We start from the raw sequence: 19,121 nt of genomic DNA, 5'->3' as shown, positions 1-19,121 counted from the left end.
AGTTTCTTTTGTCTGAAATTAGGATTTTTCTGTTTTCTGTTTGCTTGGTAGATTTTTCTCTGGCCCTTTATTTTGGGCCTATGGGTCTCACTGCATGTGAGATGGGTCTCTTGAAGACAACGTACCAATGAGTCTTGGTTCCTAATCCAGCTTGCCACTATGTGCCTCTTAATTGGGGTATTTCACCCATTTTTAAAAATCTTTTTTGTGTTAAATATTTCTTATAATTCCTTTTATTTTTTACTTTTAACTTCAGAAGTACACGGGCAGGTTTGTTACATAGGTAAACTTGTATCACGGGGGTTTGTTGTACAGATTATTTCATCACACCGGTATTAAGCCTAGTATTCATTAGTTATTTTTCCTGATCCTCTATTTTCGCATACCCTCCATCCTCCAATAGGTCCAAGTGTGACTTGTTCCCCTCTATGTGTCCATGTGTTCTCACCATTCAGCTCCAATTTATAAGTGAGAATATGCAGTATTTGGTTTTCTGTTCTTGTGTTAGTTTGCTAAAAATAATGGTCTCGGCTCCATGCACATTTTTGCAAAGGACATGATTTCATTCTTTTTTATGGCTGCACAGTATTCCATGGTGTATATGTACCACATTTTCTCTATCGAGTCTATTATTGATGGACATTTAGGTTGATTCCATGTCTTTGCTATTGTGAATAGTGCTGCAATGAACATACATATGCCTGTGTCTTTATGACAGAATTATTTATCTTCCTTCCAGTATATACCTGGTAATGGGATTGCTGGGTCAAATGGTATTTGGTTTTAGGTCTCTGAGGAATCACCACACTCTCTTCCACAATGGTTGAACTAATTTATACACCCATCAACAGTGTATATGCATCCCTTTGTCTCCACAACCTTGCTGGCATCTGTTATTTTTTTGACATTTTAATAGTAGTCATTCTGATTGAGAATTATATCTCACTGTGGTTTTGATTTGTATTTTTCTAATGATCAGTGATGTTCAGCATTTTTCATGATTGTGGGCTATGTATGTATGTCTCGTTTTGAAAAGTGTTTGTTCCTGTCCTTTGCCCACTTTTTAATGGGGTTGTTTTTTTCTTGCAAATTTGTTTAAGTTCCTTATAGATGCTGGATATTAGACCATTGTCAAATGCATAGTTTACAGAAATTTTCTCCCATTCTGTAGGTTGTCTGTTTACTCTGTTGATACTTTCTTGTGCTGTGCAGAAGCTCTTTCATTTTATTAGATCCCATCTGTGAATTTTTTATTTTGTTGCAACTGCTTTTGGCATGAAATCTTTGCCCATGCCTATGTCCTGAATGGTACTGCCTAGGTTGTCTTCCGGGGTTTTTACAGTTTTTGATTTTACATTTAATCCATTTTAACTTTTCTATATGGTATAAGGAGGGGGGTCCAGTTTTAACCTTCTGCAAATGCATTTAGCCCATTTACATTCAAGGTTAGTATTTATATGTGTGGGTTTGATCCTGTCATTATGATGTTAGCTGGTTATCATGCAGACTTGTTTGTGTGGTTGCTTTATAGTGTCACTGGTCTGTGTACTTCCGTGTGTTTTTTAGTGGCTGATAACAGTTTTTCCATATTTAGAGCTTCCTTGAGAAGCTCTTGTAAGGCAGGTCAGGAGGTAATGAATTCCATCAGCATTTGCTTGATTGGAAAGGATCTTATTTCTCCTTTGCTTATCAAGACTAGTTTGACAAGATATGAAATTCTGGGTTAGAATTTTTTTAGGAATGTTGAATATTGGTCCCCAGTCTCTTTTGGTTTGTAGGGTTTCTGCTGAGAGGTCTGCTCTTACTTTGATAGGCTTCCCTATGTAGGTGACCTGACCTTTCTTTCTAGCTGCCTTTAACATTTGTTCTTTCATTTTGACCTTGGAGAATCTGATAATTATGTGTCTTGGGGATGATCTTCTTGTGAAGTACCTTACTAGGGTTCTCTGCACTTCCTGAATTTGAATGTTGGCTTCCCTACCTAGGTTGGAAGTGTTTCCATGGATGATATACTGAAATACATTTTACAAGTTGCTTATACTCTCCTCATCTCTTTCCAATCAGGGACATCAATGGGTCACAGATTTGGTCTCTTTACAGAACTCCATATTTTTCAGAGGTTTTGTTCATTCATTTCCATTCTTTATTCTCTATTCTTGTCTGACTGTCTTATTTCAGAAAGCCAGTCTTCAAGCTCTGATTCTTTCCTCCTCTTGTTCTGCTCTGCTATTAATAATTGTGACTGCACCATGAAATTCTTGTAGTGTGTTTTTCAGCTCTATTAGGGTGGTTATGTTCTTTTCTACACTGGCCATTGTGTCTGTCAGCTCCTGCACTGTTTTATTGTGATTCTTAGCTTCCTTGGATTGGGTTTCAATGTGCCCTGAAGCCCAGTGATCTTTGTTCCTATCCATATTTTGAATTTTATTTCTGTCATTTCAGCTATCTCAGCCCAGTTCAGAACACTTGCAGTTGTTTATAGGAAAGAAGGTACTCTGGCTTTTGAGTTGTCAGTGTTCTTGTGCTGATTCTTTCTCATTTTTATGAGCTGGTGTTTCTTCAATCTTTGAAGTTGCTGACTATTGGATGTTTTTATTTTCCTTTTATCTTACTTGATGACCTTGAGAGTTTGTGGTATAAGGTGGATTTAGTCTACTGGTTTGTTTCTGGAAGGTTTTAGGGGGCCAACACTCAGCTCCCAACCTCAGGACTGTGTGCTCATAGTGCAGTGGCAGCAGCATTCTTCCTCATTTGCATATGCCAGCAGCAGTGACAGCGCAGCAGGGTACATGCTCATCAGCTGTGACAGGGTACCAGTGGGTTACTGGGTGCCTGCCTCCGTGCAGGTGTTCACCACAGTGGTGGAGACAGCAGGGTTCCAGAGGTTGGGGACCCCTGCTGATGATTATTACACATGATTGTGCTGTCTTGGGGATGCATAGGGGCAGGGTGCTGGTGGGTACAGGTCTGTATGCATTCTCTGTAAACTGCATGAAGGGGTGGTTTCTCAGGGTAGGGGAGGGTCTGCTGTTCTCTGTGCCTAGTTTCACTTCTGTGGCAGTGTTGGTGCAAGGGTGTGGTACTAGTGGGAGTGGGGGTGATTTTCCATGGGTCCACCAACACTCTGACTTCAATGGTGGTCTGGCAGGGGAAGAAAGAGCAGAGTGCACTCCCACTGCAGCAGTGGCAGAGGAGGGTGCACACACACAGGCACACTCACAGAACAAAGGCGGCAAAACCTGCTCCCATACACACGTGCTGGCAAAGCAATGTGGGAGGTTGCTTTGGGCCCTGGGGAAGTGGCTGTGCGGGGAGGGTGTGGGTGGGCTGGTGTGTGGCTGTGGGGGTTGCTCTGCTGGAGCTCTCCACTAGTCAGGCAGGGTCCACCAGTGCAGAAGCTATGATGTGGGCCCCCAAGGTACCTGAGGCTGCCCTGCAAGTAGGTGTGGCCAGGCTGGGACCTAGGAGAGGCCAGCACACCAAGTGGTGCTCAGATCAGACTGGTGCCATATGGTGGGTAAGACCACCCTGCAGAGTTCAGGTCCAACAGTTCCCCTAGGGCTAAGGTCTCCTATGGGAGCAAGTCGAGCCTAGGGAGATGGGCTTCCCTGGCAGTGCTCTGCTACAGACACTCCCACACCAAGAGCTCTGGGCTCCACTTCAGCTGGCATGAGGCTCCTACCACTTCTCTAAGCAGCCAGAGGCCCGTGGTGAAAGTGGCTTGCTCCTTGCCAGTTCAACTCACCAGTTCCCCTGGAGTCTTTAAGGGCCAGGAATGAGTCCCGGTGCATGGTAATCCTGTGCAGAATTCCAAGCTTCCTCCCACTTCAGCCCAGCTTCTGTGTCTTCCTTCCATCTACTCTCGGTGCCTTCCCTCTGAATATCTGTTAGGAGTGTGCGCCAGTGTCTTGGTCCATCAGTGGTAGCTGTTCTTCCTGGGTCCATCTGGTTGGCCATCTTGCTCTCTCCCTGCAATTTCTTAACTAAAACAGCATTAATCAACTCTCCTTTAAAGAAATAGCATGGGATGCTATTTAGCATTTTGCCCATAACATTTCCTTCAAAACTGGAGTCAATCTTCTCAAACACTGCAACTGCTTTATCAACTAAGTTTATGGAATATTCTAAATCCTTTATTGTCATTCCAACAATATTCACGGTATCTTCACAAGGAGTTGTTCCACCTCAAGAAACCACTTTCTTGGTCACCTATAAGAATCAACTCCTTATCTATTAAAGTTTTATTATACGACTGCAGCAATTCAGTCACATCTTCAGGCTCCACTTCTAATTCAAATTTTGCTGTTCACACCACATCTGCAGTTACCTCTTCCACTGAAGTCTTGAACGACTTAAAGTCATCCATAAGGGCTGGAATAAACTTTTTCCAAACTCCTGTTAATGTTGATATTTTGACCCTCCCCCATGAATCATAAATGTTCTTAATGACATCTAGAATGATAAGTCATTTCCAGACGACTTTCTATTTATGCAACCCAGATCCACCAGAGAAGTCACTATCTATGGCATCTATAGCCTTATAAAATGTAGTTCTTAAATAGCAACACTTGAAAGTCAAAATTAAACATTGATCCATGGGCTACAGCAAGGGTGTTGTGTTGGCAGCCAGGAAAACAACATTCATCTCCTAGTACATCTCCATCGGAGCTCTTGGGTGATCAGGTACATTATCAATGAGCAGTAGTATTTTAAAAGAAATCTTTTTTTCTGAGCAGCTCTCAACAGTGGGCTTAAAATACTCAGTAAATGATGCTGTAAACAGATGTGCTGTCTTCCAGACACATTGTTGTTCCATTGATAGAGCACAGGCAGAGTCAACTTAGCATAATATTTAAGGGCCCTAGGATTTCTAGAATGGTAAATGAGCACTGGCTTCAACTTAAAGTTACTGGCTGTATTAGCCCCTAACAAAAGAATCACCTTGTCCTTTGAAACTCTGAAACCACGTATTGACTTCTCCTCTCTAGCTATGATTCCTAGATGGCATCCTCTTCCAATAGAAGGCTGTTTTGTCTACACTGAAAATCTGCTGTTTAGTGCAGCCACCTTCATAAATTATCTTAGCTATATCTTCTAGATAACTTACTGCAGCTTCTACACAAGCACCTGCTGCTTCACCATGTACTTTTACATTAGGCTCCTTCTCATGAAGCAACCTCTGGTAGCTTCAAACTTTTCTTCTGCAGCTTCCTTACCTCTAAGACTTGATAGAATTGAAGAGAGTTAGGGCCTTGTTCTGGATTAGGCTTTGGCGTAAGGGAAAGTTATGGTTGGCTGGTCTGATCTTCCATCCAAACCCCTAAAACTTTCTTTTTTTTTTTTTGTCAAATAAATATAATCCTTTATTAAATGAAATTTTACAAGAACAGTTTAACCCCTAAAACTTTCTACATATCACAATAAAGCTGTTTTGCTTTCTTATCATTTGTGTGTTCACTGGAGTAGCAATTTTAATTTACTTCAAGAACTTTTTCTTTATACTAAAAGCTTGATTATTTGGTACAAGAGGCCCAGCTTTCAGCCCATCTTAGTGTTAGAGATGCCTTCCTCACTATGCTTAATCATTTCTACCTTTTAAGTTAAAGTGACAGATGTGTGACTTTTTCTTCTACTTGAACACTTAAGAGGCCACTGTTGGGTTAGTAATTGGCCCAACTTCAACATCCTTGTGTGTCAAAGAATAGGGAGGCCCAAGGAGAGGAAGAAGACAGGGAAACAGGTGGTCAATGGCGTAGTGAGAACACACACATTTGTCAATTAAGTCCCCTGTCTTATATGGGTATGGTTCATGGCACCCAAAACAACTGCAATAGTAACATCAAAGATTACAGATCACCATAGCAGATATAATAATAATAATAATAAAGTATGAAATACTGTTAGAATTAACAAAATGCGATAGAGATACCCAGTGAGCACATGCTGTTGGGAAAATGGTTCTGATAAATTTACTGGATGCAAGGTTGCCACAAACTTGCAATTTGTAAAAAGCACAATATCTGTGAAGTGCAATAAAGTGAAGCACAATAAAACAAAGTGTGCCTGTACGTTTATTCACAGCTAAGCCTATTTTCAAGGAAGATGATGGTCAGCACTCACTAGAAAGGCTGTGCTAATATAGCTCTCTTGCTACGCAAACCATTGTGGCAGGGTATACACAGGCAGCAGAACCTTCTGCAGAAACTATGGGAGGATGTGAAACAGAAAAGAAAGCAAAAAATCTCAAGTGGTGAATCCACAAAAAAAATTAAGGTAGCACAAATCAAAAATGAGAAACCAAGTGGAGACTGGGGCCCTGTGGAAATAACATTATGATGACAAATTCTTCTGTGTCTAAATCTTTGTGGATTTCTGGCTAGGATTATTTCTAATAGCAATACTTTGTGTTCTCATGCCTTTCTTCTTTTCATCTACTCAAAAATAGTACATCAAATTATTAAGCAAAGAATAAAGTTAAAAATATGTTGTTTTTTAAATCTAATAAACAAGCTATTTGACAATTCAGGAACATGAAGTTGACCATTAGCAATGTAATTACATTAACCTTGTGCCAACTGAGTCTCCTCCTCCTTCCCTTATTTCTCTCTTCATAGCGATCAGAGCTTTCCCTAGTATTTTTTTAGTGTGTGACCTACATCTGAGTTTCTCAATTTGTTTTGGTGGAGGGAATCAAAAAGTCAGTTTCCACATCCAATAAAATCTACCACTGAGATTTTGAATATGATATAAAATTGAGAGGCAGAAAAAAGTGGAGGTGGTTTTGTGGCTGCCTTGGAGAGGTTCAATTAATATCTTGGCAGAGATTCCCAGCTATCCTGGAAGTTTTCCCTACCTTGGGAGTCTTGGTAAAATGCTATACAGGTAATTCCCCTCAGAGGCTGGACTGGAGAGGTGATTTAAGCCAATTGGGAGTCAACTACGAATCTTACATTGGAGAATAAAGTCAAACAGCTATAAATATATAAGGTCTCCACCCCAGATAAACAAAAGTCATCCCACCCCTCTTAAGTGTCTTCATAATAATTCTGTGATGTGGTAGTTTAGAGTACAGGCTGAATGACAGAAGATACATTCTCATCTCAGCCCTTATACATACTTGCACAATGTATAATAACCAAATTACTTAATTTACCTGAGTCTTGCTTTTCTATCTACCAAATCGGGAAAATAATACCTACTTCATAGGGTTGTGAGAATAAAATGATGTAAGAATTAAACAAAATAATGTACGTACGAGTTTGCCACAGCAGTTAGCATCTAGCAGATCTTCAATACAACCTAAAATGCAATCTGTTTTATCCTTTTCCATTCTTTTGAATGATAAAAGTCATCAAATAAATGATAATGATGATAAATATGATCATTTTGGACTGGATGTGTATGTCTCCCCAAAATCAACATTTTGAAGCCCTAACCCCAAGTATAACTGTATTTACAGATGGGGCCTCTAAGGAAGTGATTAGGGTTAAATAAGCTCATCAGGGTGGGACCCTGGCTCTAATAAGATTGGTGGCCTTATAAGAAGAGACCCCAGAGAGCTTCTGCTCTCTCTCCTTCCACATGCACATACTGAGGATAGGCAACGTGAGGACATAGTAAGAAAGTGGTCATCTGCAAGCCAGGACAGGAGAAACCAAATCAGCTGGCACCTTGCTTTAGGTGCCATGAGGAAATAAATTAATGTTGCTTAAGCCACCTTTGGAACCATGAGAAAATAAATAAATGTTGCTTAAGCCACCCAGTTTATACTATTTTGTGACAGCATTCCAAACATACAAATATAATGATGATGATGACAAACGCCTTATTCCAACAAAGGAATAGACTAGATAAGGAATGATAAATTATATTTACTAGATGTTTGTTTTTTGCTTGTTTGTTCCTCAACTTTCCCTTGCGGGTCATTTTGGTGTTGCTGATGAAGGCACATTAGCAAACTGGGCCCAATCACTGTATATTTTTGCAGAGGCTATTGTTCTAATTAAAATCTAATGCCCTGAGCCACTAATGATGACAGGACAGTTTTCAGATCCAAGACCACTAAGGCTCCAAGAAGAGCTAGATATTAGAGGGAGTTTCAGGAAGAAATATGGTCTGACTACATTACGGAGCCGAGTTAAAGTCAGAGTGCACAGGTTACAAGTAATCTAGGGTTGGGAGTGGAGGGATGGACAGTCTGGAGGAGAAAACAAAAGTTGTAACAACAACAACAACAGTGACAATTGTCAGTGTTTCTGCTCTATGCAGGCATTACTGAATTATTTCCAGTCCTCCCTAAAGCACTGCAAGGTAAGCATCTTCATTCTCATTTTATTCTCTTTATATAGAATGTACAGAAATGATACTTTGTAACCCAAATCTGATACAGATTTTGATTCATAACCCAAATCTGATTCATGAAAGGGAATTCTCTGTTGTTCAAAAACAAAATAATACCAAGTTTTTTCATTTGTACCTGGTCCAGTTGGGCTCCCCTTTCAGTAAATGTATCTCCAAAGTCCCACCTAGAGATAAAATATCAATACATGTTAAACAAGAATTAAAGTAAAAGTGTGCATTTTTAGATATTTCCTCTAAACAGCTAAGCTGCTCTGGAAATACCTCTTAAAGTTTATAAATCATTTCCCTAAAAACACCCATGAGCAGCTCAAATAACTCAAGAAACAGGAGAGAGGAAACAAGAAGACTGAAAGAAGACTTGAAAACCTAAAAGCCCCAAGTCCAACTTCAGCGAAGAGAAGTAAAGTCCAAACAACAATGTGAATTGGCAGGGTGTTGACGGGGCTGCCCTCTGGACCACAGTAGCAATCTCATACTCAAATTGTCATCACTAGCCTTTTATGTTAATCTTTCTACCAGCATTTGGTAATCTGATATAATCACAAGGAAAAAGTGCTTATTCCCCCATATGGTGAGGAAGTCCCTGCCCTTTGGAATTTTGTCTGCCATGGAACTGAACATATTATCACAAATCTGTTTTTCTTACAGTGAAGAGCCATTTATATATTCTTAATTAGTTTGTTTCTGCCTGTATTGAGAGGAATTATCTTTTACCAAGAAGCCCAAAAGAAAAACTATTTCATTTCCTCATGGCAGACATTAACACATGGCATTCTAAGACAAATAAACATGTTACACTTTTACAACAGAAATAGAGAAAAAATCCTTTCCTAATTAATTTATAATTAGTTTTGTCTTCTGGAGCTCTAACTTGTATTGGACTTTGAGTAAGAAAAAAAATCCTTAAAAAGTAACAGAAAAGTTCAACTTTGGTTCTATCAGGTTTGATATCCAGAAGAAAATGCAAACTTCCATTGATTACACTGCAAAACATCTACTACTCTAAGGACAATGGCTGTTTAAACGCCTGAAATAAAGAATCAAGAGTGGACCACACTTGAAGAAGCTAATAGGTAGTAAGGCACTTTTCAAACACAATGGGATGGTTAACATAAAATTAAGAATGCACAGATTTCATAACTATTGCTGGTAAAAAGAAAATGTAAACAAAAAATAGAACTTACTGCTCATTTATTTAAAACATTAAGTAACAAATTATAGAAATGTCTTCGTGTGATAGTTTCATATTTAAACCTTCACAATATTTATTTATAAGGGGAAAATTTATATTTTTAGAAATACTACTCTCTTTAAATGATGCCCAGAAATCCTACTAAAAATTTACTCTGTAACTTAATTCTGAGCCATTTTAGAAATATTAAAAATATGACCACCCCTAGTTAAAATGTATACTTTCCCCCAAAAAAACTTCAATTTTAAGAACTACGTTTATTTTTGTACAAGCAATACACACACACACATACACACACACACAGTAATCACTTAAAGTGTATGACGGGATATCAATGGATGAATCTGGAGAAATAGGACTCTTTATCTCCAATCACACATTGTAAGCATGGATATTGGCATCTCACTAGAGTTTTATTATTCAGATTATTTCCGATAAATAAAATGTCTTAAAAACAACATAACTGGGATCAATTTAGTCCCAATTTCCATGTCATAAAATCAGACCCCAATCCTTCTTCAATACAAGAAGCTTACTTTTCATTTACCTCTAAATTCACGATCAGTGACCACAGGGTTGAGATGGAACTGCTGAGAGTATAAGCTGCTGCCTGGGGTTGGAAGTAAGCAAACTTTTCTTCTTTCTGGGAATACTAATGCTTGCTAGAACTCTGCCAAAACAGGGGTTCTCAGCCCTTGCTGCTTCCTAGAACCCTTTCAGCTTTTAAAACCTGCTGATGCTTGGACGCTGACACCACAGCTTAACAAATCAGAATCTCTAGAAATAGGGCCTGAGCATTGTTATGTTTATAAAAGCTTCCCACAGAATTCTAATGTGCTGCTGGGGAAGAGACCACACATATATAAGGCTTTGAGATGGATGGATGTTACATATAGTCAGCTTATTATTGTTAACAAGGTGGTGAACCAACAGTGTTGAGTGGAAGAAAAATGAGGGGAAGTTTCCATGATGAATTGATAACTACTGGAGAAGGCTCTATCTATAGATACAAGAAGATGGAGTCAATAGTCAGGAGACTGTAAGTCCTGGGGATGACTTCATCACCAGCAAGCTGTATGAGTTCAGGCAAATCATCTAAGTCCCCGGGGTACAGAACTGAGGGAGAAAGGAGGGTGGAGGGCTCACCACTCCCAACCAAGGCAGCCATACCTGTATTTGTTTTATATGTTAGGCTTCTGTGTGAAACTTCACTTCATGAAAGAGTTCTGTGGCCCAAACCAGTTTGAATACAGCCAATCTAGATGTTCTTTAAGGTCTCTTCTGAGATAATTTTGCAACATCCCATAAATATCAGGAACTGGCCCACCAGGCCTACATAGAAAAGAACTTAAGATAATCACAATGATGCTTGCTCTCCACAGTTACTCTTCCCACTGGTTTATTTTGTGGGCAGAAGGCTTTTATCCAAGGTCCGCCTACAAACACAGTGGCTCTTCCCTCTCCTTTTATCTGTCAGGTACTCAATAACTGCTGTGATTTTTCCCTCTTAACACTGCACCTGACTACACCCCCTTACAGGTCAATTCTGATTACCTGTAAAGTAAATGTCAACTCACATTGAGATTACAGAGTACATTTGAGGCTCTAAAACATTTTTCTGGAGACAAATTTTCACTATGGAATAAAGAGGATAAATGTGTGCCAGCTCTCTGTTGAGTTTACTCATCCAAATGAACCTTCCACCATGGGAGGCTGACTTGCAGGGGATGACAGAAGCAGATTCCCCAGTCCTCTGACTTCCCGTCAGGGCCAGCAAGGAGGAGCCCTGACAGGAAACCAGAGGATAGGAAAGGAGGGAAGCTGGTATATCCATTTTCTGGGCTTACTCCTGGTGGAGCTGCCACAGATTGACTGTGACCTTCAACTGGAATTCTCCATTCTTCTCAAAGTGGCTGTCTCCTTGCAGGTTGCAGTAACTACTCCCCCCATCACATTTATGCCAACTGGTGAAAACCATCCTGGCTTTTATCAGGGTTGCTCACACTCTACTCTTTGCTTTTAAATAGTTCCTTTATTGAACCTTCCGTGAATTATCCTAATTTTAATGAGCCATTTTCTGATAGACTCCTGACACCTGACACATATTTTGTTAATCAAGGATTTCTACAGAGGAGCCAAGATGGCCGAATAGGAACAGCTCTGGTCTACAGCTCCCAGCGTGAGCAACGCAGAAGACGGGTGATTTCTGCATTTCCATCTGAGACCTACAGCTGAGGGTCCTGTCTGTTAGAAGGCAAACTAACAAACAGAAAGGACATCCACACCGAAAACCCATCTGTACATCACCATCATCAAAGACCAAAAGTAGATAAAACCACAAAGATGGGGAAAAAACAGAACCGAAAAACTGGAAACTCTAAAACGCAGAGCGCCTCTCCTCCTCCAAAGGAACACAGTTCCTCACCAGCAACGGAACAAAGCTGGATGGAGAATGACTTTGACGAGCTGAGAGAAGAAGGCTTCAGACGATCAAATTACTCTGAGCTACGGGAGGACATTCAAACCAAAGGCAAAGAAGTTGAAAACTTTGAAAAAAATTTAGAAGAATGTATAACTAGAATAACCAATACAGAGAAGTGCTTAAAGGAGCTGATGGAGCTGAAAACCAAAAAATTTAGAAGAATGTATAACTAGAATAACCAATACAGAGAAGTGCTTAAAGGAGCTGATGGAGCTGAAAACCAAGGCTCGAGAACTACGTGAAGAATGCAGAAGCCTCAGGAGCCGATGCCATCAACTGGAAGAAAGGGTATCAGCAATGGAAGATGAAATGAATGAAATGAAGCAAGAAGGGAAGTTTAGAGAAAAAAGAATAAAAAGAAATGAGCAAAGCCTCCAAGAAATATGGGACTATGTGAAAAGACCAAATCTACGTCTGATTGGTGTACCTGAAAGTGATGGGGAGAATGGAACCAAGTTGGAAAACACTCTGCAGGATATTATCCAGGAGAACTTCCCCAATCTAGCAAGGCAGGCCAACGTTCAGATTCAGGAAATACAGAGAATGCCACAAAGATACTCCTCGAGAAGAGCAACTCCAAGACACATAATTGTCAGATTCACCAAAGTTGAAATGAAGGAAAAAATGTTAAGGGCAGCCAGAGAGAAAGGTCGGCTTACTCTCAAAGGGAAGCCCATCAGACTAACAGCGGATCTCTCGGCAGAAACCCTACAAGCCAGAAGAGAGTGGGGGCCAATATTCAACATTCTTAAAGAAAATAATTTTCAACCCAGAATTTCATATCCAGCCAAACTAAGCTTCATAAGTGAAGGAGAAATAAAATACTTTACAGACAAGCAAATGCTGAGAGATTTTGTCACCACCAGGCCTGCCCTAAAAGAGCTCCTGAAGGAAGCGCTAAACATGGAAAGGAACAACCGGTACCAGCCGCTGCAAAATCATGCCAAAATGTAAAGACCATCGAGACTAGGAAGAAACTGCATCAACTAACGAGCAAAATAACCAGCTAACATCATAATGACAGAATCAAATTCACACATAACAATATTAACTTTAAATGTAAATGGTCTAAATGCTCCAATTAAAAGACACAGACTGGCAAATTGGATAAAGAGTCAAGACCCATCAGTGTGCTGTATTCAGGAAACTCATCTCACGTGCAGAGACACACATAGGCTCAAAATAAAAGGATGGAGGAAGATCTACCAAGCAAATGGAAAACAAAAAAAGGCAGGGGTTGCAATCCTAGTCTCTGATAAAACAGACTTTAAACCAACAAAGATCAAAAGAGACAAAGAAGTCCATTACATAATGGTAAAGGGATCAATTCAACAAGAAGAGCTAACTATCCTAAATATATATGCACCCAATACAGGAGCACCCAGATTCATAAAGCAAGTCCTGAGTGACCTACAAAGAGACTTAGACTCCCACACATTAATAATGGGAGACTTTAACACCCCACTGTCAACATTAGACAGATCAACGGGACAGAAAGTCAACAAGGACACCCAGGAATTGAACTCAGCTCTGCACCAAGTGGACCTAATAGACATCTACAGAACTCTCCACCCCAAATCAACAGAATATACATTTTTTTCAGCACCACACCACACCTATTCCAAAATTGACCACATACTTGGAAGTAAAGCTCTCCTCAGCAAATGTAAAAGAACAGAAATTATAACAAACTCTCTCAGACCACAATGCAATCAAACTAGAACTCAGGATTAAGAATCTCACTCAAAGCCGCTCAACTACATGGAAACTGAACAACCTGCTCCTGAATGACTACTGGGTACATAACGAAATGAAGGCAGAAATAAAGATGTTCTTTGAAACCAACGAGAACAAAGACACAACATACCAGAATCTCTGGGACGCATTCAAAGCAGTGTGTAGAGGGAAATTTATAGCACTAAATGCCCACAAGAGAAAGCAGGAAAGATCCAAAATTGACACCCTAACATCACAATTAAAAGAACTAGAAAAGCAAGAGCAAACACATTCAAAAGCTAGCAGAAGGCAAGAAATAACTAAAATCAGAGCAGAACTGAAGGAAATAGAGACACAAAAAACCCTTCAAAAAATCAATGAATCCAGGAGCTGGTTTTTTGAAAGGATCAACAAAATTGATAGACCGCTAGCAAGACTAATAAAGAAAAAAAGAGAGAAGAATCAGATAGACACAATGAAAAATGATAAAGGGGATATCACCACCGATCCCACAGAAATACAAACTACCATCAGAGAATACTACAAACACCTCTACGCAAATAAACTAGAAAATCTAGAAGAAATGGATAAATTCCTCGACACATACACTCTCCCAAGACTAAACCAGGAAGAAGTTGAATCTCTGAATAGACCAATAACAGGAGCTGAAATTGTGGCAATAATCAATAGTTTACCAACCAAAAAGAGTCCAGGACCAGATGGATTCACAGCCAAATTCTACCAGAGGTACAAGGAGGAACTGGTACCATTCCTTCTGAAACTATTCCAATCAATAGAAAAAGAGGGAATCCTCCCTAACTCATTTTATGAGGCCAGCATCATTCTGATACCAAAGCCGGGCAGAGACACAACCAAAAAAGAGAATTTTAGACCAATATCCTTGATGAACATTGATGCAAAAATCCTCAATAAAATACTGGCAAAACGAATCCAGCAGCACATCAAAAAGCTTATCCACCATGATCAAGTGGGCTTCATCCCTGGGATGCAAGGCTGGTTCAATATACGCAAATCAATAAATGTAATCCAGCATATAAACAGAGCCAAAAACAAAAACCACATGATTATCTCAATAGATGCAGAAAAAGCCTTTGACAAAATTCAACAACCCTTCATGCTAAAAACTCTCAATAAATTAGGTATTGATGGGATGTATTTCAAAATAATAAGAGCTATCTATGACAAACCCACAGCCAATATCATACTGAATGGGCAAAAACTGGAAGCATTCCCTTTGAAAACTGGCACAAGACAGGGATGCCCTCTCTCACCACTCCTATTCAACATAGTGTTGGAAGTTCTGGCCAGGGCAATTAGGCAGGAGAAGGAAATAAAGGGTATTCAATTAGGAAAAGAGGAAGTCAAATTGTCCCTGTTTGCAGATGACATGATTGCACATCTAGAAAACCCCATCGTCTCAGCCCAAAATCTCCTTAAGCTGATAAGCAACTTCAGCAAAGTCTCAGGATACAAAATCAATGTACAAAAATCACAAGCATTCTTATACACCAACAACAGACAAACAGAGAGCCAAATCATGAGTGAACTCCCATTCACAATTGCTTCCAAGAGAATAAAATACCTAGGAATCCAACTTACAAGGGATGTGAAGGACCTCTTCAAGGAGAACTACAAACCACTGGTCAAGGAAATAAAAGAGGATACAAACAAATGGAAGAATATTCCATGCTCATGGGTAGAAAGAATCAATATCGTGAAAATGGCCATACTGCCCAAGGTAATTTATAGATTCAATGCCATCCCCATCAAGCTACCAATGACTTTCTTCACAGAACTGGAAAAAACTACTTTAAAGTTCATATGGAACCAAAAAAGAGCCCGCATCACCAAGTCAATCCTAAGCCAAAAGAACAAAGCTGGAGGCATCACACTACCTGACTTCAAACTATACTACAAGCCTACAGTAACCAAAACAGCATGGTACTGGTACCAAAACAGAGATATAGATCAATGGAACAGAACAGAGCCCTCAGAAATAACGCCGCATATCTACAACCATCTGATCTTTGACAAACCTGAGAAAAACAAGCAATGGGGAAAGGATTCCCTATTTAATAAATGGTGCTGGGAAAACTGGCTAGCCATATGTAGAAAGCTGAAACTGGATCCCTTCCTTACACCTTATACAAAAATCAATTCAAGATGGATTAAAGACTTAAACGTTAGACCTAAAACCATAAAAACCCTAGAAGAAAACCTAGGCATTACCATTCAGGACACAGGCATGGGCGAGGACTTCATGTCCAAAACACCAAAAGCAATGGCAACAAAAGCCAAAATTGACAAATGGGATCTAATTAAACTAAAGAGCTTATGCACAGCAAAAGAAACTACCATCAGAGTAAACAGGAAACCTACAAAATGGGAGAAAATTTTCGCAACCTACTCATCTGACAAAGGGCTAATATCCAGAATCTACAATGAACTCAAACAAATTTACAAGAAAAAAACCAACAACCCCATCAAAAAGTGGGCGAAGGATATGAACAGACACTTCTCAAAAGAAGATATTTATGCAGCCAAAAAACACATGAAAAAATGCTCATCATCACTGGCCATCAGAGAAATGCAAATCAAAACCACAATGAGATACCATCTCACACCAGTTAGAATGGCAATCATTAAAAACTCAGGAAACAACGGGTGCTGGGGAGGATGTGGAGAAATAGGAACACTTTTACACTGTTGGTGGGACTGTAAACTAGTTCAACCATTGTGGAAGTCAGTGTGGCAATTCCTCAGGGATCTAGAACTAGAAATACCATTTGACCCAGCCATCCCATTACTGGGTATATACCCAAAGGACTATAAATCATGCTGCTATAAAGACACATGCACACGTATGTTTATTGCGGCATTATTCACAATAGCAAAGACTTGGAACCAACCCAAATGTCCAACAATGACAGACTGGATTAAGAAAATGTGGCACTTATACACCATGGAATACTATGCAGCCATAAAAAATGATGAGTTCATGTCCTTTGTAGGGACATGGATGAAATTGGAAATCATCATTCTCAGTAAACTATCGCAAGAACAAAAAACCAAACACCGCATATCCTCACTCATAGGTGGGAATTGAACAATGAGATCACATGGACACAGGAGGGGGAATATCACACTCTGGGGACTGTGGTGGGGTGGGGGTAGGGGGGAGGGATAGCATTGGGAGATATACGTAATGTACCTAATGCTAGATGACGAGTTACTGGGTGCAGCGCACCAGCATGGCACATGTATACATATGTAACTAACCTGCACAATGTGCACATGTACCCTAAAACTTAAAGTATAAAAAAAAAAAAAAAAGGATTCCTACTTCTAGGTATTTAAAGAAATAACGAGATGCACGCAAAATTTCAGGGGTGTTATTAACGACTTTGGACAGATATATCACAATCAGGACTAATAGGAAAGGATGCCACCTATACCACCTGCTATGTGCCCTTAGCTTACTGGATCATCAGCAGTCCAGGAGAGGGAGGCGGGGAAACACAGGATATGACTGTTTTCTCATCAATATGGAAACATTTCAGTATTTTAACAACCAGTATGGCTAAACTGGCTGATAGTCAATCCTACAAATAATAATCCTTATGCAGAATGACATAACAGCAAACAAAACTGGAAAAAATATATTTTCAATAATAAATTATTATTTATCATAAACCATAAAGGTTCATATCATAGAATGCAATGAAGCATAAAAAATGTCTTGGACAAGTATTTACTGATTTGTGAAGATACAAACTACTTAGCAAAAAGCAGAGCAGTTACAAAATATAGGCTGTACAATCTCAATTTTATTTAAATATGTATGTATACATATATTTACATCTTTAAGTAAATAGACTGAGGAACTATATCAAAATGCTAATACTAATGTTTATGAGTAGTGGAATAATAATTTAATTTTCTTCTTTACAAATGTATGTTTTCCAAAATTTCTGCCATTAAACTGATGTATTTTATAGCAAAGATAACATTACTTTTTAAAAATGGAGCACAGTAAAAAAAAAGCTGCTACATTTTAAACTGAATCTTAAAAATCTTTTAGTTACTGTGGTATAAAGCATTTTCACTTCATCAGAACAAAGATTTACTACTTTACCTTGATATATCAGGGAATAGAGAACAGAGATTAACTTGATGCAGTTCGGCATCACTGACCTGACAACCAAGTGGAGATGGTTGTCAGATAAAAAAATAATGAATCGCTATGATACAAGCAAAACCAGAAATATCTAAAGATACAAAAATACAGGGAAAAGACACAAATTTTTTTTATGGAAGGAGGTCATGGAAAGCTTCACAGAGGAAGTGATGACTGAGCAGGATTCTGAAGGCTAAACAGGAGTTCAAAAACCAGATATGGCAGGATGAAGCTTTTCTAGGAAAGAAACACCCCCATGCAAATGTTCTCGAGCATGAAACAGCCAGGAACTAAACAGAATTAGCTCTGCTTTCTTTCTCCTAAAATAGAAACTTGCAAGGATCTTGACTTTGACTGGAAGGAATAAGCATTTATGAAAAACATTCTAAGTGACAAAAATTGAGCTAGTGTTTTGTTTTGTCTTTAATGGAGGAAATGAGAAAACTGAGGCTCCGGTAAGTAAGAACCCTCTTAGATATTCCTGGAATTTACACCCTGATGGGTGGTTAGTTACTTTATCTACATAGTATTCTCATGTATATATGCTATTATCGTATTCTATCAGTTGTTCTCATTACATAGAAAGGATTAAGATAAATTGGTGGTGTTCAAGGTTTTGGATTTACCTACTAGCGCACTTCCTCATTGCCACAGGAGTTAAATATTAACTCATGCTGATACCTGTCCAACATGTATGTACATGTGTGGGTGGGTGGGTTTAGGCGCAGGTGGAAATGAAGTATTGCAAAAATATCAGCAGTTTGGTGAGCAATTAATCAGGAAATAATGAGTGCTATACTGGAATAATCACCTTAAAAGTAAAACCTTCAATGAAAGCAAAACTTTCAGAAGTTCAATATGGGAATTAAATTACTTTAAAATTGTAGAATGTTCTAAACTTTTGCATTTATTGTTTTGAAAATATTTTTCAATGGTAGGCATTTTCAATCATTTATTTTATTACAAGGGGTTAATTCTGGGATTATTTTTTGCTACTTCTCAAGTTAACTATGAAAACCATAATTCTTTTTTTATCTTTTGGTTGGGTTTAATTATGACAATGTCAGTAATATGGTTTAGTTGTGTCCCCACCCAAATCTCATCTTGAATTTCCACGTTATGGGAAGAACTTGGTGGGAGGTAATTGAATCATGGGGGGCAGGTCTTTCCCA

Source organism: Gorilla gorilla, chromosome 13 (genome assembly GCF_029281585.2).
Source record: "Gorilla gorilla gorilla isolate KB3781 chromosome 13, NHGRI_mGorGor1-v2.1_pri, whole genome shotgun sequence".
In the NCBI taxonomy this organism is placed as follows: Eukaryota; Metazoa; Chordata; class Mammalia; order Primates; family Hominidae; genus Gorilla; species Gorilla gorilla.
This window is presented reverse-complemented; position numbering follows the sequence as displayed.